Source organism: Canis lupus, chromosome 15 (genome assembly GCF_048164855.1).
Source record: "Canis lupus baileyi chromosome 15, mCanLup2.hap1, whole genome shotgun sequence".
Taxonomy (NCBI): Eukaryota; Metazoa; Chordata; class Mammalia; order Carnivora; family Canidae; genus Canis; species Canis lupus.
This window is the reverse complement of record NC_132852.1, coordinates 63,933,575-63,958,144: the sequence shown is the minus strand read 5'-3', so window position 1 is coordinate 63,958,144 and position 24,570 is coordinate 63,933,575.

Sequence of the window (24,570 nt, the reverse complement as noted above, 5' to 3'; positions counted from 1 at the left end):
CCACACTGCCTGCAGAGTGAGTTTCGCACGTCTTCACCAGAGACGTTTGCCAGAGGCCTCTGAGACGCAAGTTAACAATGCAGACCTGGAGGGTATCTCCAGGTGCAGTAGAGTGGTAATCTGGGAACCTCCTGTCTCAGAATACTGCTACCTTGACCCTGCCATAAGTATGCAGCTAGTTGACCGCTGGCTTCAAGACATGCTTCCCTGTGAGAGCTAAGGACAGGGCACAACCCTCCCGCATCCTGCTTGACTGTAGAAGGAGCTGCTAACGTCCTCATGTTAGTGGCAGGGAAAGGTTGTGAGAAAAGCATGTGGAATCGTTGTGCCTGAACCCACGTGTATCTGAGTTGAATACAGCGATTTCCAAAGTCCTTTTTCATCAGAGTGTAGTAGGTTCCCACTCGCATCTCCGAGTGGGTAGCAGACATCTGCCACCCATGCATACACACTTCTGAGAGTTGAGCTTATGGCCTGTATCCCTACCTCCTGCCTGCAGCTAGCTTTCGCTTCCAAAAGGCCTAGGCTCGCTGCTTCACCGAAGTGTTGGGAGAGGTAACTGGAATCTCCCGGCAACAAGACTAGCGCCTCCAAGCTCAATCCAGCGATTTCCCAGTAATTCCTGGGGTAGACTGGTGCTACATACTAAGTTCCATATGTGAGAAGGTAGCTGAACGCCTTGTCCAAAATCATCTTACTGCTGAGAGTTGAGCTCACCCTCAGTCCCTCACAGTTCCACACTGCCTGCAGAGTGAGTTTCGCACGTCTTCACCAGAGACGTTTGCCAGAGGCTTCTGAGACGCAAGTTAACAATGCAGACCTGGAGGGTATCTCCAGGTGCAGTAGAGTGGTAATCTGGGAACCTCCTGTCTCAGAATACTGCTACCTTCACACTGTCATAAGAATGCAGCTAGTTGAGAGCTGGCTTCAAGGCATGCTTCCCTGTGAGAGCTGAGGACAGGGCAGGACCCTCCCGCATCCTGCCTGACTGTAGACTTACCTGCTAACCTCCTTCTGTTAGTGGCTGGGATAGTTTGTGGGAAAAGCATGTGTAAGCATTGGGCCTGAACTCCCGTGTATCTGAGTTGAATACAGCGATTTCCAAAGTCCTTCTTCAATAGGAGTGTAGCTAGGTTCCAACTCCCATGTCCGAGTGCGTAGCAGACATCTGCCACCCATGCATACACACTTCTGAGAGTTGAGCTTATGGCCTGTAACCCAACATCCTGCCTGCCGCTACCTTTCGCTTCCAAAATGCCTAGGCTCGCTGCTTGACGCAAGTGTTGGGAGAGGTAACTGGAATCTCCCGGCACACAAGACGAGTGCCTCCAAGCTCAATCAAGCGATTTCCTAGTAATTCGTGTGGTAGACTGGTGCTGCATACTAAGTTCCATACGTGAGTAGGTAGTTGAACGCCTTGTCCAAAAACATCTTACTTCTGAGAGTGGAGCTCACCCTCAGTCTCTCACAGTTCCACACTGCCTGCAGAGTGAGTTTCGCAGGTCTTCACCAGAGACGTTTGCCAGAGGCTTCTGAGACGCAAGTTAACAATGCAGACCTGGAGGGTATCTCCAGGTGCAGTAGAGTGGTAATCTTGGAACCTCCTTACTCAGAATACTGCTACCTTCACACGGCCATAAGAATGCAGCTAATTGAGAGCTGGCTTCTAGGCATGCTTCCCTGGGAGTGCTGAGGACAGGGCAGAACCCACCCGCAAACTGCCTGAGTGTAGGCGCAGCTGCTAACATCCTAATGTTAGTGGCTGAGAGAGGTTGCGGAAAAGCATGTGTAAGCATTGGGCCTGAACTCCTGTGTATCTGAGTTGAATACAGCGATTTCCAATGGCCTTCTTCAATCAGAGTGTAGCTAGTTTCCAACTCCCATGTCAGAGTGGGTAGCAGACATCTGTCTCCCCTGCATACACACTTCTGAGAGTTGAGCTTATGGCCTGTATCCCTACGTCCTGCCTGCAGCTAGCTTTCGCTTCCAAAAGGCCTAGGCTCGCTGCTTCACCGAAGTGTTGGGAGAGGTAACTGGAATCTCCCGGCAACAAGACTAGTGCCTCCAAGCTCAATCCAGCGATTTCCCAGTAATTCCTGGGGTAGACTGGTGCTACATACTAAGTTCCATATGTGAGAAGGTAGCTGAACGCCTTGTCCAAAATCATCTTACTGCTGAGAGTTGAGCTCACCCTCAGTCCCTCACAGTTCCACACTGCCTGCAGAGTGAGTTTCGGACGTCTTCACCAGAGACGTTTGCCAGAGGCTTCTGAGACGCAAGTTAACAATGCAGACCTGGAGGGTATCTCCAGGTGCAGTAGAGTGGTAATCTGGGAACCTCCTGTCTCAGAATACTGCTACCTTCACCCTGCCATAAGTATGCAGCTAGTTGACAGCTGGCTTCAAGGTATGCTTCCCTGTGAGAGCTAAGGACAGGGCAGGACCCTCCCGCATCCTGGCTGACTGTAGACTTACCTGCTAACCTCCTTCTGTTAGTGGCTGGGATAGTTTGTGGGAAAAGCATGTGTAAGCATTGGGCCTGAACTCCCGTGTATCTGAGTTGAATACAGCGATTTCCAAAGTCCTTCTTCAATAGGAGTGTAGCTAGGTTCCAACTCCCATGTCCGAGTGGGTAGCAGACATCTGCCACCCATGCATGCATACACACTTCTGACAGTTGAGCTTATGGCCTGTAACCCAACATCCTGCCTGCCGCTACCTTTCGCTTCCAAAATGCCTAGGCTCGCTGCTTGACGCAAGTGTTGGGAGAGGTAGCTGGAGTCTCCCGGCACACAAGACGAGTGCCTCCAAGCTCAATCAAGCGATTTCCTAGTAATTCCTGGGGTAGACTGGTGCTACATACTAAGTTCCATACGTGAGTAGGTAGTTGAACGCCTTGTCCAAAAACATCTTACTTCTGAGAGTTGAGCTCACCCTCAGTCCCTCACAGTTCCACACTGCCTGCAGAGTGAGTTTCGCACGTTTTCAACAGAGACGTTTGCCAGAGGCTTCTGAGACGCAAGTTAACAATGGAGACCTGGAGGGTATCTCCAGGTGCAGTAGAGTGGTAATCTGGGAACCTCCTGTCTCAGAATACTGCTACCTTCACCCTTCCATAAGTATGCAGCTAGTTGACCGCTGGCTTCAAGGTATGCTTCCCTGTGAGAGCTAAGGACAGGGCACAACCCTCCCGCATCCTGCTTGACTGTAGAAGGAGCTGCTAACGTCCTCATGTTAGTGGCAGGGAAAGGTTGTGAGAAAAGCATGTGGAATCGTTGTGCCTGAACCCACGTGTATCTGAGTTGAATACAGCGATTTCCAAAGTCCTTTTTCATCAGAGTGTAGTAGGTTCCCACTCGCATGTACGAGTGGGTAGCAGACATCTGCCTCCCATGCATACACACTTCTGAGAGTTGAGCTTATGGCCTGTATCCCTACCTCCTGCCTGCAGCTAGCTTTCGCTTCCAAAAGGCCTAGGCTCGCTGCTTCACCGAAGTGTTGGGAGAGGTAACTGGAATCTCCCGGCAACAAGACTAGCGCCTCCAAGCTCAATCCAGCGATTTCCCAGTAATTCCTGGGGTAGACTGGTGCTACATACTAAGTTCCATATGTGAGAAGGTAGCTGAACGCCTTGTCCAAAATCATCTTACTGCTGAGAGTTGAGCTCACCCTCAGTCCCTCACAGTTCCACACTGCCTGCAGAGTGAGTTTCGCACGTCTTCACCAGAGACGTTTGCCAGAGGCTTCTGAGACGCAAGTTAACAATGCAGACCTGGAGGGTATCTCCAGGTGCAGTAGAGTGGTAATCTGGGAACCTCCTGTCTCAGAATACTGCTACCTTCACACTGTCATAAGAATGCAGCTAGTTGAGAGCTGGCTTCAAGGCATGCTTCCCTGTGAGAGCTGAGGACAGGGCAGGACCCTCCCGCATCCTGCCTGACTGTAGACTTACCTGGTAACCTCCTTCTGTTAGTGGCTGGGATAGTTTGTGGGAAAAGCATGTGTAAGCTTTGGGCCTGAACTCCCGTGTATCTGAGTTGAATACAGCGATTTCCAAAGTCCTTCTTCAATAGGAGTGTAGCTAGGTTCCAACTCCCATGTCCGAGTGGGTAGCAGACATCTGCCACCCATGCATACACACTTCTGAGAGTTGAGCTTATGGCCTGTAACCCAACATCCTGCCTGCCGCTACCTTTCGCTTCCAAAATGCCTAGGCTCGCTGCTTGACGCAAGTGTTGGGAGAGGTAACTGGAATCTCCCGGCACACAAGACGAGTGCCTCCAAGCTCAATCAAGCGATTTCCTAGTAATTCGTGTGGTAGACTGGTGCTACATACTAAGTTCCATACGTGAGTAGGTAGTTGAACGCCTTGTCCAAAAACATCTTACTTCTGAGAGTGGAGCTCACCCTCAGTCTCTCACAGTTCCACACTGCCTGCAGAGTGAGTTTCGCAGGTCTTCACCAGAGACGTTTGCCAGAGGCTTCTGAGACGCAAGTTAACAATGCAGACCTGGAGGGTATCTCCAGGTGCAGTAGAGTGGTAATCTTGGAACCTCCTTACTCAGAATACTGCTACCTTCACACTGCCATAAGAATGCAGCTAATTGAGAGCTGGCTTCTAGGCATGCTTCCCTGGGAGTGCTGAGGACAGGGCAGAACCCACCCGCAAACTGCCTGACTGTAGGCGCAGCTGCTAACATCCTAATGTTAGTGGCTGAGAGAGGTTGCGGAAAAGCATGTGTAAGCATTGGGCCTGAACTCCTGTGTATCTGAGTTGAATACAGCGATTTCCAATGGCCTTCTTCAATCAGAGTGTAGCTAGTTTCCAACTCCCATGTCAGAGTGGGTAGCAGACATCTGTCTCCCCTGCATACACACTTCTGTGAGTTGAGCTTATGGCCTGTATCCCTACCTCCTGCCTGCAGCTAGCTTTCGCTTCCAAAAGGCCTAGGCTCGCTGCTTCACCGAAGTGTTGGGAGAGGTAACTGGAATCTCCCGGCAACAAGACTAGTGCCTCCAAGCTCAATCCAGCGATTTCCCAGTAATTCCTGGGGTAGACTGGTGCTACATACTAAGTTCCATATGTGAGAAGGTAGCTGAACGCCTTGTCCAAAATCATCTTACTGCTGAGAGTTGAGCTCACCCTCAGTCCCTCACAGTTCCACACTGCCTGCAGAGTGAGTTTCGGACGTCTTCACCAGAGACGTTTGCCAGAGGCTTCTGAGACGCAAGTTAACAATGCAGACCTGGAGGGTATCTCCAGGTGCAGTAGAGTGGTAATCTGGGAACCTCCTTACTCAGAATACTGCTACCTTCACCCTGCCATAAGTATGCAGCTAGTTGACAGCTGGCTTCAAGGTATGCTTCCCTGTGAGAGCTAAGGACAGGGCAGGACCCTCCCGCATCCTGGCTGACTGTAGACTTACCTGCTAACCTCCTTCTGTTAGTGGCTGGGATAGTTTGTGGGAAAAGCATGTGTAAGCATTGGGCCTGAACTCCCGTGTATCTGAGTTGAATACAGCGATTTCCAAAGTCCTTCTTCAATAGGAGTGTAGCTAGGTTCCAACTCCCATGTCCGAGTGGGTAGCAGACATCTGCCACCCATGCATGCATACACACTTCTGACAGTTGAGCTTATGGCCTGTAACCCAACATCCTGCCTGCCGCTACCTTTCGCTTCCAAAATGCCTAGGCTCGCTGCTTGACGCAAGTGTTGGGAGAGGTAGCTGGAGTCTCCCGGCACACAAGACGAGTGCCTCCAAGCTCAATCAAGCGATTTCCTAGTAATTCCTGGGGTAGACTGGTGCTACATACTAAGTTCCATACGTGAGTAGGTAGTTGAACGCCTTGTCCAAAAACATCTTACTTCTGAGAGTTGAGCTCACCCTCAGTCCCTCACAGTTCCACACTGCCTGCAGAGTGAGTTTCGCACGTTTTCAACAGAGACGTTTGCCAGAGGCTTCTGAGACGCAAGTTAACAATGGAGACCTGGAGGGTATCTCCAGGTGCAGTAGAGTGGTAATCTGGGAACCTCCTGTCTCAGAATACTGCTACCTTCACCCTTCCATAAGTATGCAGCTAGTTGACCGCTGGCTTCAAGGTATGCTTCCCTGTGAGAGCTAAGGACAGGGCACAACCCTCCCGCATCCTGCTTGACTGTAGAAGGAGCTGCTAACGTCCTCATGTTAGTGGCAGGGAAAGGTTGTGAGAAAAGCATGTGGAATCGTTGTGCCTGAACCCACGTGTATCTGAGTTGAATACAGCGATTTCCAAAGTCCTTTTTCATCAGAGTGTAGTAGGTTCCCACTCGCATGTACGAGTGGGTAGCAGACATCTGCCTCCCATGCATACACACTTCTGAGAGTTGAGCTTATGGCCTGTATCCCTACCTCCTGCCTGCAGCTAGCTTTCGCTTCCAAAAGGCCTAGGCTCGCTGCTTCACCGAAGTGTTGGGAGAGGTAACTGGAATCTCCCGGCAACAAGACTAGCGCCTCCAAGCTCAATCCAGCGATTTCCCAGTAATTCCTGGGGTAGACTGGTGCTACATACTAAGTTCCATATGTGAGAAGGTAGCTGAACGCCTTGTCCAAAATCATCTTACTGCTGAGAGTTGAGCTCACCCTCAGTCCCTCACAGTTCCACACTGCCTGCAGAGTGAGTTTCGCACGTCTTCACCAGAGACGTTTGCCAGAGGCTTCTGAGACGCAAGTTAACAATGCAGACCTGGAGGGTATCTCCAGGTGCAGTAGAGTGGTAATCTGGGAACCTCCTGTCTCAGAATACTGCTACCTTCACACTGTCATAAGAATGCAGCTAGTTGAGAGCTGGCTTCAAGGCATGCTTCCCTGTGAGAGCTGAGGACAGGGCAGGACCCTCCCGCATCCTGCCTGACTGTAGACTTACCTGGTAACCTCCTTCTGTTAGTGGCTGGGATAGTTTGTGGGAAAAGCATGTGTAAGCTTTGGGCCTGAACTCCCGTGTATCTGAGTTGAATACAGCGATTTCCAAAGTCCTTCTTCAATAGGAGTGTAGCTAGGTTCCAACTCCCATGTCCGAGTGGGTAGCAGACATCTGCCACCCATGCATACACACTTCTGAGAGTTGAGCTTATGGCCTGTAACCCAACATCCTGCCTGCCGCTACCTTTCGCTTCCAAAATGCCTAGGCTCGCTGCTTGACGCAAGTGTTGGGAGAGGTAACTGGAATCTCCCGGCACACAAGACGAGTGCCTCCAAGCTCAATCAAGCGATTTCCTAGTAATTCGTGTGGTAGACTGGTGCTACATACTAAGTTCCATACGTGAGTAGGTAGTTGAACGCCTTGTCCAAAAACATCTTACTTCTGAGAGTGGAGCTCACCCTCAGTCTCTCACAGTTCCACACTGCCTGCAGAGTGAGTTTCGCAGGTCTTCACCAGAGACGTTTGCCAGAGGCTTCTGAGACGCAAGTTAACAATGCAGACCTGGAGGGTATCTCCAGGTGCAGTAGAGTGGTAATCTTGGAACCTCCTTACTCAGAATACTGCTACCTTCACACTGCCATAAGAATGCAGCTAATTGAGAGCTGGCTTCTAGGCATGCTTCCCTGGGAGTGCTGAGGACAGGGCAGAACCCACCCGCAAACTGCCTGACTGTAGGCGCAGCTGCTAACATCCTAATGTTAGTGGCTGAGAGAGGTTGCGGAAAAGCATGTGTAAGCATTGGGCCTGAACTCCTGTGTATCTGAGTTGAATACAGCGATTTCCAATGGCCTTCTTCAATCAGAGTGTAGCTAGTTTCCAACTCCCATGTCAGAGTGGGTAGCAGACATCTGTCTCCCCTGCATACACACTTCTGAGAGTTGAGCTTATGGCCTGTATCCCTACCTCCTGCCTGCAGCTAGCTTTCGCTTCCAAAAGGCCTAGGCTCGCTGCTTCACCGAAGTGTTGGGAGAGGTAACTGGAATCTCCCGGCAACAAGACTAGTGCCTCCAAGCTCAATCCAGCGATTTCCCAGTAATTCCTGGGGTAGACTGGTGCTACATACTAAGTTCCATATGTGAGAAGGTAGCTGAACGCCTTGTCCAAAATCATCTTACTGCTGAGAGTTGAGCTCACCCTCAGTCCCTCACAGTTCCACACTGCCTGCAGAGTGAGTTTCGGACGTCTTCACCAGAGACGTTTGCCAGAGGCTTCTGAGACGCAAGTTAACAATGCAGACCTGGAGGGTATCTCCAGGTGCAGTAGAGTGGTAATCTGGGAACCTCCTTACTCAGAATACTGCTACCTTCACCCTGCCATAAGTATGCAGCTAGTTGACAGCTGGCTTCAAGGTATGCTTCCCTGTGAGAGCTAAGGACAGGGCAGGACCCTCCTGCATCCTGGCTGACTGTAGACTTACCTGCTAACCTCCTTCTGTTAGTGGCTGGGATAGTTTGTGGGAAAAGCATGTGTAAGCATTGGGCCTGAACTCCCGTGTATCTGAGTTGAATACAGCGATTTCCAAAGTCCTTCTTCAATAGGAGTGTAGCTAGGTTCCAACTCCCATGTCCGAGTGGGTAGCAGACATCTGCCACCCATGCATGCATACACACTTCTGACAGTTGAGCTTATGGCCTGTAACCCAACATCCTGCCTGCCGCTACCTTTCGCTTCCAAAATGCCTAGGCTCGCTGCTTGACGCAAGTGTTGGGAGAGGTAGCTGGAGTCTCCCGGCACACAAGACGAGTGCCTCCAAGCTCAATCAAGCGATTTCCTAGTAATTCCTGGGGTAGACTGGTGCTACATACTAAGTTCCATACGTGAGTAGGTAGTTGAACGCCTTGTCCAAAAACATCTTACTTCTGAGAGTTGAGCTCACCCTCAGTCCCTCACAGTTCCACACTGCCTGCAGAGTGAGTTTCGCACGTTTTCAACAGAGACGTTTGCCAGAGGCTTCTGAGACGCAAGTTAACAATGGAGACCTGGAGGGTATCTCCAGGTGCAGTAGAGTGGTAATCTGGGAACCTCCTGTCTCAGAATACTGCTACCTTCACCCTTCCATAAGTATGCAGCTAGTTGACCGCTGGCTTCAAGGTATGCTTCCCTGTGAGAGCTAAGGACAGGGCACAACCCTCCCGCATCCTGCTTGACTGTAGAAGGAGCTGCTAACGTCCTCATGTTAGTGGCAGGGAAAGGTTGTGAGAAAAGCATGTGGAATCGTTGTGCCTGAACCCACGTGTATCTGAGTTGAATACAGCGATTTCCAAAGTCCTTTTTCATCAGAGTGTAGTAGGTTCCCACTCGCATGTACGAGTGGGTAGCAGACATCTGCCTCCCATGCATACACACTTCTGAGAGTTGAGCTTATGGCCTGTATCCCTACCTCCTGCCTGCAGCTAGCTTTCGCTTCCAAAAGGCCTAGGCTCGCTGCTTCACCGAAGTGTTGGGAGAGGTAACTGGAATCTCCCGGCAACAAGACTAGCGCCTCCAAGCTCAATCCAGCGATTTCCCAGTAATTCCTGGGGTAGACTGGTGCTACATACTAAGTTCCATATGTGAGAAGGTAGCTGAACGCCTTGTCCAAAATCATCTTACTGCTGAGAGTTGAGCTCACCCTCAGTCCCTCACAGTTCCACACTGCCTGCAGAGTGAGTTTCGCACGTCTTCACCAGAGACGTTTGCCAGAGGCTTCTGAGACGCAAGTTAACAATGCAGACCTGGAGGGTATCTCCAGGTGCAGTAGAGTGGTAATCTGGGAACCTCCTGTCTCAGAATACTGCTACCTTCACACTGTCATAAGAATGCAGCTAGTTGAGAGCTGGCTTCAAGGCATGCTTCCCTGTGAGAGCTGAGGACAGGGCAGGACCCTCCCGCATCCTGCCTGACTGTAGACTTACCTGGTAACCTCCTTCTGTTAGTGGCTGGGATAGTTTGTGGGAAAAGCATGTGTAAGCATTGGGCCTGAACTCCCGTGTATCTGAGTTGAATACAGCGATTTCCAAAGTCCTTCTTCAATAGGAGTGTAGCTAGGTTCCAACTCCCATGTCCGAGTGGGTAGCAGACATCTGCCACCCATGCATACACACTTCTGAGAGTTGAGCTTATGGCCTGTATCCCTACCTCCTGCCTGCAGCTAGCTTTCGCTTTCAAAAGGCCTAGGCTCGCTGCTTGACGCAAGTGTTGGGAGAGGTAACTGGAATCTGCCGGCACACAAGACGAGTGCCTCCAAGCTCAATCAAGCGATTTCCTAGTAATTCCTGGGGTAGACTGGTGCTACATACTAAGTTCCATACGTGAGTAGGTAGTTGAACGCCTTGTCCAAAAACATCTTACTTCTGAGAGTTGAGCTCACCCTCAGTCCCTCACAGTTCCACACTGCCTGCAGAGTGAGTTTCGCACGTTTTCACCAGAGACGTTTGCCAGAGGCTTCTGAGACGCAAGTTAACAATGGAGACCTGGAGGGTATCTCCAGGTGCAGTAGAGTGGTAATCTGGGAACCTCCTGTCTCAGAATACTGCTACCTTCACCCTTCCATAAGTATGCAGCTAGTTGACAGCTGGCTTCAAGGTATGCTTCCCTGTGAGAGCTAAGGACAGGGCACAACCCTCCCGCATCCTGCTTGACTGTAGAAGGAGCTGCTAACGTCCTCATGTTAGTGGCAGGGAAAGGTTGTGAGAAAAGCATGTGGAATCGTTGTGCCTGAACCCACGTGTATCTGAGTTGAATACAGCTATTTCCAAAGTCCTTTTTCATCAGAGTGTAGTAGGTTCCCACTCGCATGTACGAGTGGGTAGCAGACATCTGCCTCCCATGCATACACACTTCTGAGAGTTGAGCTTATGGCCTGTATCCCTACCTCCTGCCTGCAGCTAGCTTTCGCTTCCAAAAGGCCTAGGCTCGCTGCTTCACCGAAGTGTTGGGAGAGGTAACTGGAATCTCCCGGCAACAAGACTAGTGCCTCCAAGCTCAATCCAGCGATTTCCCAGTAATTCCTGGGGTAGACTGGTGCTACATACTAAGTTCCATACGTGAGTAGGTAGTTGAACGCCTTGTCCAAAAACATCTTACTTCTGAGAGTTGAGCTCACCCTCAGTCCCTCACAGTTCCACACTGCCTGCAGAGTAAGTTTCGCACGTCTTCACCAGAGACGTTTGCCAGAGGCCTCTGAGACGCAAGTTAACAATGCAGACCTGGAGGGTATCTCCAGGTGCAGTAGAGTGGTAATCTGGGAACCTCCTGTCTCAGAATACAGCTACCTTGACCCTGCCATAAGTATGCAGCTAGTTGACCGCTGGCTTCAAGACATGCTTCCCTGTGAGAGCTAAGGACAGGGCACAACCCTCCCGCATCCTGCTTGACTGTAGAAGGAGCTGCTAACGTCCTCATGTTAGTGGCAGGGAAAGGTTGTGAGAAAAGCATGTGGAATCGTTGTGCCTGAACCCACGTGTATCTGAGTTGAATACAGCGATTTCCAAAGTCCTTTTTCATCAGAGTGTAGTAGGTTCCCACTCGCATGTCCGAGTGGGTAGCAGACATCTGCCACCCATGCATACACACTTCTGAGAGTTGAGCTTATGGCCTGTAACCCAACATCCTGCCTGCAGCTAGCTTTCGCTTCCAAAAGGCCTAGGCTCGCTGCTTCACCGAAGTGTTGGGAGAGGTAACTGGAATCTCCCGGCACACAAGACGAGTGCCTCCAAGCTCAATCAAGCGATTTCCTAGTAATTCCTGGGGTAGACTGGTGCTACATACTAAGTTCCATACGTGAGTAGGTAGTTGAACGCCTTGTCCAAAAACATCTTACTTCTGAGAGTTGAGCTCACCCTCAGTCCCTCACAGTTCCACACTGCCTGCAGAGTGAGTTTCGGACGTCTTCACCAGAGACGTTTGCCACAGGCTTCTGAGACGCAAGTTAACAATGCAGACCTGGAGGGTATCTCCAGGTGCAGTAGACTGGTAATCTGGGAACCTCCTTACTTAGAATACTGCTACCTTCACACTGCCATAAGAATGCAGCTAGTTGAGAGCTGGCTTCTAGGCATGCTTCCCTGGGAGTGCTGAGGACAGGGCAGAACCCACCCGCATCCTGCCTGACTGTAGGCGCACCTGCTAACATCCTAATGTTAGTGGCTGAGAGAGGTTGCGGGAAAAGCATGTGTAAGCATTGGGCCTGAACTCCTGCGTATCTGAGTTGAATACAGCGATTTCCAATGGCCTTCTTCAATCAGAGTGTAGGTAGTTTCCAACTCCCATGTCAGAGTGGGAAGCAGACATCTGTCTCCCCTGCATACACACTTCTGAGAGTTGAGCTTAAGGCCTGTACCTCCCCATCCAGCCTGCTGGTTCCTTTCACTTCTAAAAGGCCTAGGCTCGCTGTTTGACGGAAGTGTTGGGAGAGGTAATTGGAATCTCCCGGCACACAAGACTAGTGCCTCCAAGCTCATTCCAGCGATTTCCTAGTAATTCGTGTGGTAGACTGGTGGTACATACTAAGTTCCATACGTGAGAAGGTAGCTGAACGCCTTGTCCAAAACCATCTTACTTCTGAGAGTTGAGCTCACCCTCAGTCCCTCACAGTTCCACACTGCCTGCAGAGTGAGTTTCGCAGGTCTTCACCAGAGACGTTTGCCACAGGCTTCTGAGACGCAAGTTAACAATTCAGACCTGGAGGGTATCTCCAGGTGCAGTAGAGTGGTAATCTTGGAACCTCCTGACTCAGAATACTGCTACCTTCACACTGCCATAAGAATGCAGCTAGTTGAGAGCTGGCTTCTAGGCATGCTTCCCTGGGAGTGCTGAGGACAGGGCAGAACCCACCCGCATCCTGCCTGACTGTAGGCGCAGCTGCTAACATCCTAATGTTAGTGGCTGAGAGAGGTTGCGGGAAAAGCATGTGTAATCATTGGGCCTGAACTCCTGTGTATCTGAGTTGAATACAGCGATTTCAAAGTCCTTTTTCATCAGAGTGTAGTAGGTTCCCACTCGCATATACGAGTGGGTAGCAGGCATCTGCCTCCCATGCATACACACTTCTGAGAGTTGAGCTTATGGCCTGTATCCCTACCTCCTGCCTGCAGCTAGCTTTCGCTTCCAAAATGCCTAGGCTCGCTGCTTGACGCAAGTGTTGGGAGAGGTAACTGGAATCTGCCGGCACACAAGACGAGTGCCTCCAAGCTCAATCAAGCGATTTCCTAGTAATTCCTTGGGTAGACTGGTGCTACATACTAAGTTCCATACGTGAGTAGGTAGTTGAACGCCTTGTCCAAAAACATCTTACTTCTGAGAGTTGAGCTCACCCTCAGTCCCTCACAGTTCCACACTGCCTGCAGAGTGAGTTTCGGACGTCTTCACCAGAGACGTTTGCCAGAGGCTTCTGAGACGCAAGTTAACAATGCAGACCTGGAGGGTATCTCCAGGTGCAGTAGACTGGTAATCTGGGAACCTCCTTACTCAGAATACTGCTACCTTCACACTGCCATAAGAATGCAGCTAGTTGAGAGCTGGCTTCTAGGCATGCTTCCCTGGGAGTCCTGAGGACAGGGGAGAACCCACCCGCATCCTGCCTGACTGTAGGCGCAGCTGCTAACATCCTAATGTTAGTGGCTGAGAGAGGTTGCGGGAAAAGCATGTGTAAGCATTGGGCCTGAACTCCTGTGTATCTGAGTTGAATACAGCGATTTCCAATGGCCTTCTTCAATCAGAGTGTAGGTAGTTTCCAACTCCCATGTCAGAGTGGGAAGCAGACATCTGTCTCCCCTGCATACACACTTCTGAGAGTTGAGCTTAAGGCCTGTACCTCCCCATCCAGCCTGCTGGTTCCTTTCACTTCTAAAAGGCCTAGGCTCCCTGTTTGACGGAAGTGTTGGGAGAGGTAATTGGAATCTCCCAGCACACAAGACTAGTGCCTCCAAGCTCATTCCAGTGATTGCCTAGTAATTCGTGTGGTAGACTGGTGCTACATACTAAGTTCCATACGTGAGAAGGTAGCTGAACGCCTTGTCCAAAACCATCTTACTTCTGAGAGTTGAGCTCACCCTCAGTCCCTCACAGTTCCACACTGCCTACAGAGTGAGTTTCGCAGGTCTTCACCAGAGACGTTTGCCACAGGCTTCTGAGACGCAAGTTAACAATGCAGACCTGGAGGGTATCTCCAGGTGCAGTAGAGTGGTAATCTTGGAACCTCCTGACTCAGAATACTGCTACCTTCACACTGCCATAAGAATGCAGCTAGTTGAGAGCTGGCTTCTAGGCATGCTTCCCTGGGAGTGCTGAGGACAGGGCAGAACCCACCCGCATCCTGCCTGACTGTAGGCGCAGCTGCTAACATCCTAAAGTTAGTGGCTGAGAGAGGTTGCGGGAAAAGCATGTGTAAGCATTGGGCCTGAACTTCTGTGTATCTGAGTTGAATACAGCGATTTCCAACGGCCTTCTTCAATCAGAGTGTAGGTAGTTTCCAACTCCCATATCAGAGTGGGTAGCAGACATCTGTCTCCCCTGCATACACACTTCTGAGAGTTGAGCTTAAGGCCTGTACCTCCCCATCCAGCCTGCTGGTTCCTTTCACTTCTAAAAGGCCTAGGCTCGCTGTTTGACGGAAGTGTTGGGAGAGGTAATTGGAATCTCCCGGCACACAAGACTAGTGCCTCCAAGCTCATTCCAGCGATTTCCTAGTAATTCGTGTGGTAGACTGGTGCTACATACTAAGTTCCATACGTGAGAAGGTAGCTGAACGCCTTGTCCAAAATCATCTTACTGCTGAGAGTTGAGCTCACCCTCAGTCCCTCACAGTTCCACACTGCCTGCAGAGTGAGGTCGCAGGTCTTCACCAGAGACGTTTGCCACAGGCTTCTGAGACGCAAGTTAACAATGTAGACCTGGAGGGTATCTCCAGGTGCAGTAGAGTGGTAATCTTGGAACCTCCTGACTCAGAATACTGCTACCTTCACACTGCCATAAGAATGCAGCTAGTTGAGAGCTGGCTTCTAGGCATGCTTCCCTGGGAGTGCTGAGGACAGGGCAGAACCCACCCGCATCCTGCCTGACTGTAGGCGCACCTGCTAACATCCTAATGTTAGTGGCTGAGAGAGGTTGCGGGAAAAGCATGTGTAAGCATTGGGCCTGAACTCCTGTGTATCTGAGTTGAATACAGCGATTTCCAAAGTCCTTTTTCATCAGAGTGTAGTAGGTTCCCACTCGCATGTACGAGTGGGTAGCAGACATCTGCCTCCCATGCATACACACTTCTGAGAGTTGAGCTTATGGCCTGTATCCCTACCTCCTGCCTGCAGCTAGCTTTCGCTTCCAAAATGCCTAGGCTCGCTGCTTGACGCAAGTGTTGGGAGAGGTAACTGGAATCTGCCGGCACACAAGACGAGTGCCTCCAAGCTCAATCAAGCGATTTCCTAGTAATTCCTGGGGTAGACTGGTGCTACATACTAAGTTCCATACGTGAGTAGGTAGTTTAACGCCTTGTCCAAAAACATCTTACTTCTGAGAGTTGAGCTCACCCTCAGTCCCTCACAGTTCCACACTGCCTGCAGAGTGAGTTTCGGACGTCTTCACCAGAGACGTTTGCCAGAGGCTTCTGAGACGCAAGTTAACAATGAAGACCTGGAGGGTATCTCCAGGTGCAGTAGAGTGGTAATCTGGGAACCTCCTGTCTCAGAATACTGCTACCTTCACCCTGCCATAAGTATGCAGCTAGTTGACAGCTGGCTTCAAGGTATGCTTCCCTGTGAGAGCTAAGGACAGGGCACAACCCTCCCGCATCCTGCTTGACTGTAGAAGGAGCTGCTAACGTCCTCATGTTAGTGGCAGGGAAAGGTTGTGAGAAAAGCATGTGGAATCGTTGTGCCTGAACCCACGTGTATCTGAGTTGAATACAGCGATTTCCAAAGTCCTTTTTCATCAGAGTGTAGTAGGTTCCCACTCGCATGTCCGAGTGGGTAGCAGACATCTGCCACCCATGCATACACACTTCTGAGAGTTGAGCTTATGGCCTGTAACCCAACATCCTGCCTGCAGCTAGCTTTCGCTTCCAAAAGGCCTAGGCTCGCTGCTTCACCGAAGTGTTGGGAGAGGTAACTGGAATCTCCCGGCACACAAGACGAGTGCCTCCAAGCTCAATCAAGCGATTTCCTAGTAATTCCTGGGGTAGACTGGTGCTACATACTAAGTTCCATACGTGAGTAGGTAGTTGAACGCCTTGTCCAAAAACATCTTACTTCTGAGAGTTGAGCTCACCCTCAGTCCCTCACAGTTCCACACTGCCTGCAGAGTGAGTTTCGGACGTCTTCACCAGAGACGTTTGCCAGAGGCTTCTGAGACGCAAGTTAACAATGCAGACCTGGAGGGTATCTCCAGGTGCAGTAGACTGGTAATCTGGGAACCTCCTTACTTAGAATACTGCTACCTTCACACTGCCATAAGAATGCAGCTAGTTGAGAGCTGGCTTCTAGGCATGCTTCCCTGGGAGTGCTGAGGACAGGGCAGAACCCACCCGCATCCTGCCTGACTGTAGGCGCACCTGCTAACATCCTAATGTTAGTGGCTGAGAGAGGTTGCGGGAAAAGCATGTGTAAGCATTGGGCCTGAACTCCTGTGTATCTGAGTTGAATACAGCGATTTCCAATGGCCTTCTTCAATCAGAGTGTAGGTAGTTTCCAACTCCCATGTCAGAGTGGGTAGCAGACATCTGTCTCCCCTGCATACACACTTCTGAGAGTTGAGCTTAAGGCCTGTACCTCCCCATCCAGCCTGCTGGTTCCTTTCACTTCTAAAAGGCCTAGGCTCGCTGTTTGACGGAAGTGTTGGGAGAGGTAATTGGAATCTCCCGGCACACAAGACTAGTGCCTCCAAGCTCATTCCAGCGATTTCCTAGTAATTCGTGTGGTAGACTGGTGCTACATACTAAGTTCCATACGTGAGACGGTAGCTGAACGCCTTGTCCAAAACCATCTTACTTCTGAGAGTTGAGCTCACCCTCAGTCCCTCACAGTTCCACACTGCCTGCAGAGTGAGTTTCGCAGGTCTTCACCAGAGACGTTTGCCACAGGCTTCTGAGACGCAAGTTAACAATGCAGACCTGGAGGGTATCTCCAGGTGCAGTAGAGTGGTAATCTTGGAACCTCCTGACTCAGAATACTGCTACCTTCACACTGCCATAAGAATGCAGCTAGTTGAGAGCTGGCTTCTAGGCATGCTTCTCTGGGAGTGCTGAGGACAGGGCAGTACCCACCCGCATCCTGCCTGACTGTAGGCGCAGCTGCTAACATCCTAATGTTTGTGGCTGAGAGAGGTTGCGGGAAAAGCATGTGTAAGCATTGGGCCTGAACTCCTGTGTATCTGAGTTGAATACAGCGATTTCCAAAGTCCTTTTTCATCAGAGTGTAGTAGGTTCCCACTCGCATGTACGAGTGGGTAGCAGACATCTGCCTCCCATGCATACACACTTCTGAGAGTTGTGCTTATGGCCTGTATCCCTACCTCCTGCCTGCAGCTAGCTTTCGCTTTCAAAAGGCCTAGGCTCGCTGCTTGACGCAAGTGTTGGGAGAGGTAACTGGAATCTGCCGGCACACAAGACGAGGGCCTCCAAGCTCAATCAAGCGATTTCCTAGTAATTCCTGGGGTAGACTGGTGCTACATACTAAGTTCCATACGTGAGTAGGTAGTTGAACGCCTTGTCCAAAAACATCTTACTTCTGAGAGTTGAGCTCAACCTCAGTCCCTCACAGTTCCACACTGCCTGCAGAGTGAGTTTCGCACGTTTTCACCAGAGACGTTTGCCAGAGGCTTCTGAGACGCAAGTTAACAATGGAGACCTGGAGGGTATCTCCAGGTGCAGTAGAGTGGTAATCTGGGAACCTCCTGTCTCAGAATACTGCTACCTTCACCCTTCCATAAGTATGCAGCTAGTAGACAGCTGGCTTCAAGGTATGCTTCCCTGTGAGAGCTAAGGACAGGGCACAACCCTCCCGAATCCTGCTTGACTGTAGAAGGAGCTGCTAACGTCCTCATGTTAGTGGCAGGGAAAGGTTGTGAGAAAAGCATGTGGAATCGTTGTGCCTGAACCCACGTGTATCTGAGTTGAATACAGCGATTTCCAAAGTCCTTTTTCATCAGAGTGTAGTAGGTTCCCACTCGCATGTACGAGTGGGTAGCAGACATCTGCCTCCCATGAATACACACTTCTGAGAGTTGAGCTTATGGCCTGTATCCCTACCTCCTGCCTGCAGCTAGCTTTCGCTTCCAAAAGGCCTAGGCTCGCTGCTTCACCGAAGTGTTGGGAGAGGTAACTGGAATCTCCCGGCAACAAGACTAGTGCCTCCAAGCTCAATCCAGCGATTTCCCAGTAATTCCTGGGGTAGACTGGTGCTACATACTAAGTTCCATACGTGAGTAGGTAGTTGAACGCCTTGTCCAAAAACATCTTACTTCTGAGAGTTGAGCTCACCCTCAGTCCCTCACAGTTCCACACTGCCTGCAGAGTAAGTTTCGCACGTCTTCACCAGAGACGTTTGCCAGAGGCCTCTGAGACGCAAGTTAACAATGCAGACCTGGAGGGTATCTCCAGGTGCAGTAGAGTGGTAATCTGGGAACCTCCTGTCTCAGAATACAGCTACCTTGACCCTGCCATAAGTATGCAGCTAGTTGACCGCTGGCTTCAAGACATGCTTCCCTGTGAGAGCTAAGGACAGGGCACAACCCTCCCGCATCCTGCTTGACTGTAGAAGGAGCTGCTAACGTCCTCATGTTAGTGGCAGGGAAAGGTTGTGAGAAAAGCATGTGGAATCGTTGTGCCTGAACCCACGTGTATCTGAGTTGAATACAGCGATTTCCAAAGTCCTTTTTCATCAGAGTGTAGTAGGTTCCCACTCGCATGTCCGAGTGGGTAGCAGACATCTGCCACCCATGCATACACACTTCTGAGAGTTGAGCTTATGGCCTGTAACCCAACATCCTGCCTGCAGCTAGCTTTCGCTTCCAAAAGGCCTAGGCTCGCTGCTTCACCGAAGTGTTGGGAGAGGTAACTGGAATCTCCCGGCACACAAGACGAGTGCCTCCAAGCTCAATCAAGCGATTTCCTAGTAATTCCTGGGGTAGACTGGTGCTACATACTAAGTTCCATACGTGAGTAGGTAGTTGAACGCCTTGTCCAAAAACATCTTACTTCTGAGAGTTGAGCTCACCCTCAGTCCCTCACAGTTCCACACTGCCTGCAGAGTGAGTTTCGGACGTCTTCACCAGAGACGTTTGCCAGAGGCTTCTGAGACGCAAGTTAACAATGCAGACCTGGAGGGTATCTCCAGGTGCAGTAGACTGGTAATCTGGGAACCTCCTTACTTAGAATACTGCTACCTTCACACTGCCATAAGAATGCAGCTAGTTGAGAGCTGGCTTCTAGGCATGCTTCCCTGGGAGTGCTGAGGACAGGGCAGAACCCACCCGCATCCTGCCTGACTGTAGGCGCACCTGCTAACATCCTAATGTTAGTGGCTGAGAGAGGTTGCGGGAAAAGCATGTGTAAGCATTGGGCCTGAACTCCTGCGTATCTGAGTTGAATACAGCGATTTCCAATGGCCTTCTTCAATCAGAGTGTAGGTAGTTTCCAACTCCCATGTCAGAGTGGGAAGCAGACATCTGTCTCCCCTGCATACACACTTCTGAGAGTTGAGCTTAAGGCCTGTACCTCCCCATCCAGCCTGCTGGTTCCTTTCACTTCTAAAAGGCCTAGGCTCGCTGTTTGACGGAAGTGTTGGGAGAGGTAATTGGAATCTCCCGGCACACAAGACTAGTGCCTCCAAGCTCATTCCAGCGATTTCCTAGTAATTCGTGTGGTAGACTGGTGGTACATACTAAGTTCCATACGTGAGAAGGTAGCTGAACGCCTTGTCCAAAACCATCTTACTTCTGAGAGTTGAGCTCACCCTCAGTCCCTCACAGTTCCACACTGCCTGCAGAGTGAGTTTCGCAGGTCTTCACCAGAGACGTTTGCCACAGGCTTCTGAGACGCAAGTTAACAATGCAGACCTGGAGGGTATCTCCAGGTGCAGTGGAGTGGTAATCTTGGAACCTCCTGACTCAGAATACTGCTACCTTCACACTGCCATAAGAATGCAGCTAGTTGAGAGCTGGCTTCTAGGCATGCTTCCCTGGGAGTGCTGAGGACAGGGCAGAACCCACCCGCATCCTGCCTGACTGTAGGCGCAGCTGCTAACATCCTAATGTTAGTGGCTGAGAGAGGTTGCGGGAAAAGCATGTGTAAGCATTGGGCCTGAACTCCTGTGTATCTGAGTTGAATACAGCGATTTCAAAGTCCTTTTTCATCAGAGTGTAGTAGGTTCCCACTCGCATATACGAGTGGGTAGCAGGCATCTGCCTCCCATGCATACACACTTCTGAGAGTTGAGCTTATGGCCTGTATCCCTACCTCCTGCCTGCAGCTAGCTTTCGCTTCCAAAATGCCTAGGCTCGCTGCTTGACGCAAGTGTTGGGAGAGGTAACTGGAATCTGCCGGCACACAAGACGATTGCCTCCAAGCTCAATCAAGCGATTTCCTAGTAATTCCTTGGGTAGACTGGTGCTACATACTAAGTTCCATACGTGATTAGGTAGTTGAACGCCTTGTCCAAAAACATCTTACTTCTGAGAGTTGAGCTCACCCTCAGTCCCTCACAGTTCCACACTGCCTGCAGAGTGAGTTTCGGACGTCTTCACCAGAGACGTTTGCCAGAGGCTTCTGAGACGCAAGTTAACAATGCAGACCTGGAGGGTATCTCCAGGTGCAGTAGACTGGTAATCTGGGAACCTCCTTACTCAGAATACTGCTACCTTCACACTGCCATAAGAATGCAGCTAGTTGAGAGCTGGCTTCTAGGCATGCTTCCCTGGGAGTCCTGAGGACAGGGGAGAACCCACCCGCATCCTGCCTGACTGTAGGCGCAGCTGCTAACATCCTAATGTTAGTGGCTGAGAGAGGTTGCGGGAAAAGCATGTGTAAGCATTGGGCCTGAACTCCTGTGTATCTGAGTTGAATACAGCGATTTCCAATGGCCTTCTTCAATCAGAGTGTAGGTAGTTTCCAACTCCCATGTCAGAGTGGGAAGCAGACATCTGTCTCCCCTGCATACACACTTCTGAGAGTTGAGCTTAAGGCCTGTACCTCCCCATCCAGCCTGCTGGTTCCTTTCACTTCTAAAAGGCCTAGGCTCCCTGTTTGACGGAAGTGTTGGGAGAGGTAATTGGAATCTCCCAGCACACAAGACTAGTGCCTCCAAGCTCATTCCAGTGATTGCCTAGTAATTCGTGTGGTAGACTGGTGCTACATACTAAGTTCCATACGTGAGAAGGTAGCTGAACGCCTTGTCCAAAACCATCTTACTTCTGAGAGTTGAGCTCACCCTCAGTCCCTCACAGTTCCACACTGCCTACAGAGTGAGTTTCGCAGGTCTTCACCAGAGACGTTTGCCACAGGCTTCTGAGACGCAAGTTAACAATGCAGACCTGGAGGGTATCTCCAGGTGCAGTAGAGTGGTAATCTTGGAACCTCCTGACTCAGAATACTGCTACCTTCACACTGCCATAAGAATGCAGCTAGTTGAGAGCTGGCTTCTAGGCATGCTTCCCTGGGAGTGCTGAGGACAGGGCAGAACCCACCCGCATCCTGCCTGACTGTAGGCGCAGCTGCTAACATCCTAAAGTTAGTGGCTGAGAGAGGTTGCGGGAAAAGCATGTGTAAGCATTGGGCCTGAACTTCTGTGTATCTGAGTTGAATACAGCGATTTCCAACGGCCTTCTTCAATCAGAGTGTAGGTAGTTTCCAACTCCCATATCAGAGTGGGTAGCAGACATCTGTCTCCCCTGCATACACACTTCTGAGAGTTGAGCTTAAGGCCTGTACCTCCCCATCCAGCCTGCTGGTTCCTTTCACTTCTAAAAGGCCTAGGCTCGCTGTTTGACGGAAGTGTTGGGAGAGGTAATTGGAATCTCCCGGCACACAAGACTAGTGCCTCCAAGCTCATTCCAGCGATTTCCTAGTAATTCGTGTGGTAGACTGGTGCTACATACTAAGTTCCATACGTGAGAAGGTAGCTGAACGCCTTGTCCAAAATCATCTTACTGCTGAGAGTTGAGCTCACCCTCAGTCCCTCACAGTTCCACACTGCCTGCAGAGTGAGGTCGCAGGTCTTCACCAGAGACGTTTGCCACAGGCTTCTGAGACGCAAGTTAACAATGTAGACCTGGAGGGTATCTCCAGGTGCAGTAGAGTGGTAATCTTGGAACCTCCTTACTCAGAATACTGCTACCTTCACACTGCCATAAGAATGCAGCTAGTTGAAAGCTGGCTTCTAGGCATGCTTCCCTGGGAGTGCTGAGGACAGGGCAGAACCCACCCGCATCCTGCCTGACTGTAGGCGCACCTGCTAACATCCTAATGTTAGTGGCTGAGAGAGGTTGCGGGAAAAGCATGTGTAAGCATTGGGCCTGAACTCCTGTGTATCTGAGTTGAATACAGCGATTTCCAAAGTCCTTTTTCATCAGAGTGTAGTAGGTTCCCACTCGCATGTACGAGTGGGTAGCAGACATCTGCCTCCCATGCATACACACTTCTGAGAGTTGAGCTTATGGCCTGTATCCCTACCTCCTGCCTGCAGCTAGCTTTCGCTTTCAAAAGGCCTAGGCTCGCTGCTTGACGCAAGTGTTGGGAGAGGTAACTGGAATCTGCCGGCACACAAGACGAGTGCCTCCAAGCTCAATCAAGCGATTTCCTAGTAATTCCTGGGGTAGACTGGTGCTACATACTAAGTTCCATACGTGAGTAGGTAGTTGAACGCCTTGTCCAAAAACATCTTACTTCTGAGAGTTGAGCTCACCCTCAGTCCCTCACAGTTCCACACTGCCTGCAGAGTGAGTTTCGCACGTTTTCACCAGAGACGTTTGCCAGAGGCTTCTGAGACGCAAGTTAACAATGGAGACCTGGAGGGTATCTCCAGGTGCAGTAGAGTGGTAATCTGGGAACCTCCTGTCTCAGAATACTGCTACCTTCACCCTTCCATAAGTATGCAGCTAGTTGACAGCTGGCTTCAAGGTATGCTTCCCTGTGAGAGCTAAGGACAGGGCACAACCCTCCCGCATCCTGCTTGACTGTAGAAGGAGCTGCTAACGTCCTCATGTTAGTGGCAGGGAAAGGTTGTGAGAAAAGCATGTGGAATCGTTGTGCCTGAACCCACGTGTATCTGAGTTGAATACAGCGATTTCCAAAGTCCTTTTTCATCAGAGTGTAGTAGGTTCCCACTCGCATGTACGAGTGGGTAGCAGACATCTGCCTCCCATGCATACACACTTCTGAGAGTTGAGCTTATGGCCTGTATCCCTACCTCCTGCCTGCAGCTAGCTTTCGCTTCCAAAAGGCCTAGGCTCGCTGCTTCACCGAAGTGTTGGGAGAGGTAACTGGAATCTCCCGGCAACAAGACTAGTGCCTCCAAGCTCAATCCAGCGATTTCCCAGTAATTCCTGGGGTAGACTGGTGCTACATACTAAGTTCCATACGTGAGTAGGTAGTTGAACGCCTTGTCCAAAAACATCTTACTTCTGAGAGTTGAGCTCATCCTCAGTCCCTCACAGTTCCACACTGCCTGCAGAGTAAGTTTCGCACGTCTTCACCAGAGACGTTTGCCAGAGGCCTCTGAGACGCAAGTTAACAATGCAGACCTGGAGGGTATCTCCAGGTGCAGTAGAGTGGTAATCTGGGAACCTCCTGTCTCAGAATACAGCTACCTTGACCCTGCCATAAGTATGCAGCTAGTTGACCGCTGGCTTCAAGACATGCTTCCCTGTGAGAGCTAAGGACAGGGCACAACCCTCCCGCATCCTGCTTGACTGTAGAAGGAGCTGCTAACGTCCTCATGTTAGTGGCAGGGAAAGGTTGTGAGAAAAGCATGTGGAATCGTTGTGCCTGAACCCACGTGTATCTGAGTTGAATACAGCGATTTCCAAAGTCCTTTTTCATCAGAGTGTAGTAGGTTCCCACTCGCATGTCCGAGTGGGCAGCAGACATCTGCCTCCCATGCATACACACTTCTGAGAGTTGAGCTTATGGCCTGTAACCCAACATCCTGCCTGCAGCTAGCTTTCGCTTCCAAAAGGCCTAGGCTCGCTGCTTCACCGAAGTGTTGGGAGAGGTAACTGGAATCTCCCGGCACACAAGACGAGTGCCTCCAAGCTCAATCAAGCGATTTCCTAGTAATTCCTGGGGTAGACTGGTGCTACATACTAAGTTCCATACGTGAGTAGGTAGTTGAACGCCTTGTCCAAAAACATCTTACTTCTGAGAGTTGAGCTCACCCTCAGTCCCTCACAGTTCCACACTGCCTGCAGAGTGAGTTTCGGACGTCTTCACCAGAGACGTTTGCCACAGGCTTCTGAGACGCAAGTTAACAATGCAGACCTGGAGGGTATCTCCAGGTGCAGTAGACTGGTAATCTGGGAACCTCCTTACTTAGAATACTGCTACCTTCACACTGCCATAAGAATGCAGCTAGTTGAGAGCTGGCTTCTAGGCATGCTTCCCTGGGAGTGCTGAGGACAGGGCAGAACCCACCCGCATCCTGCCTGA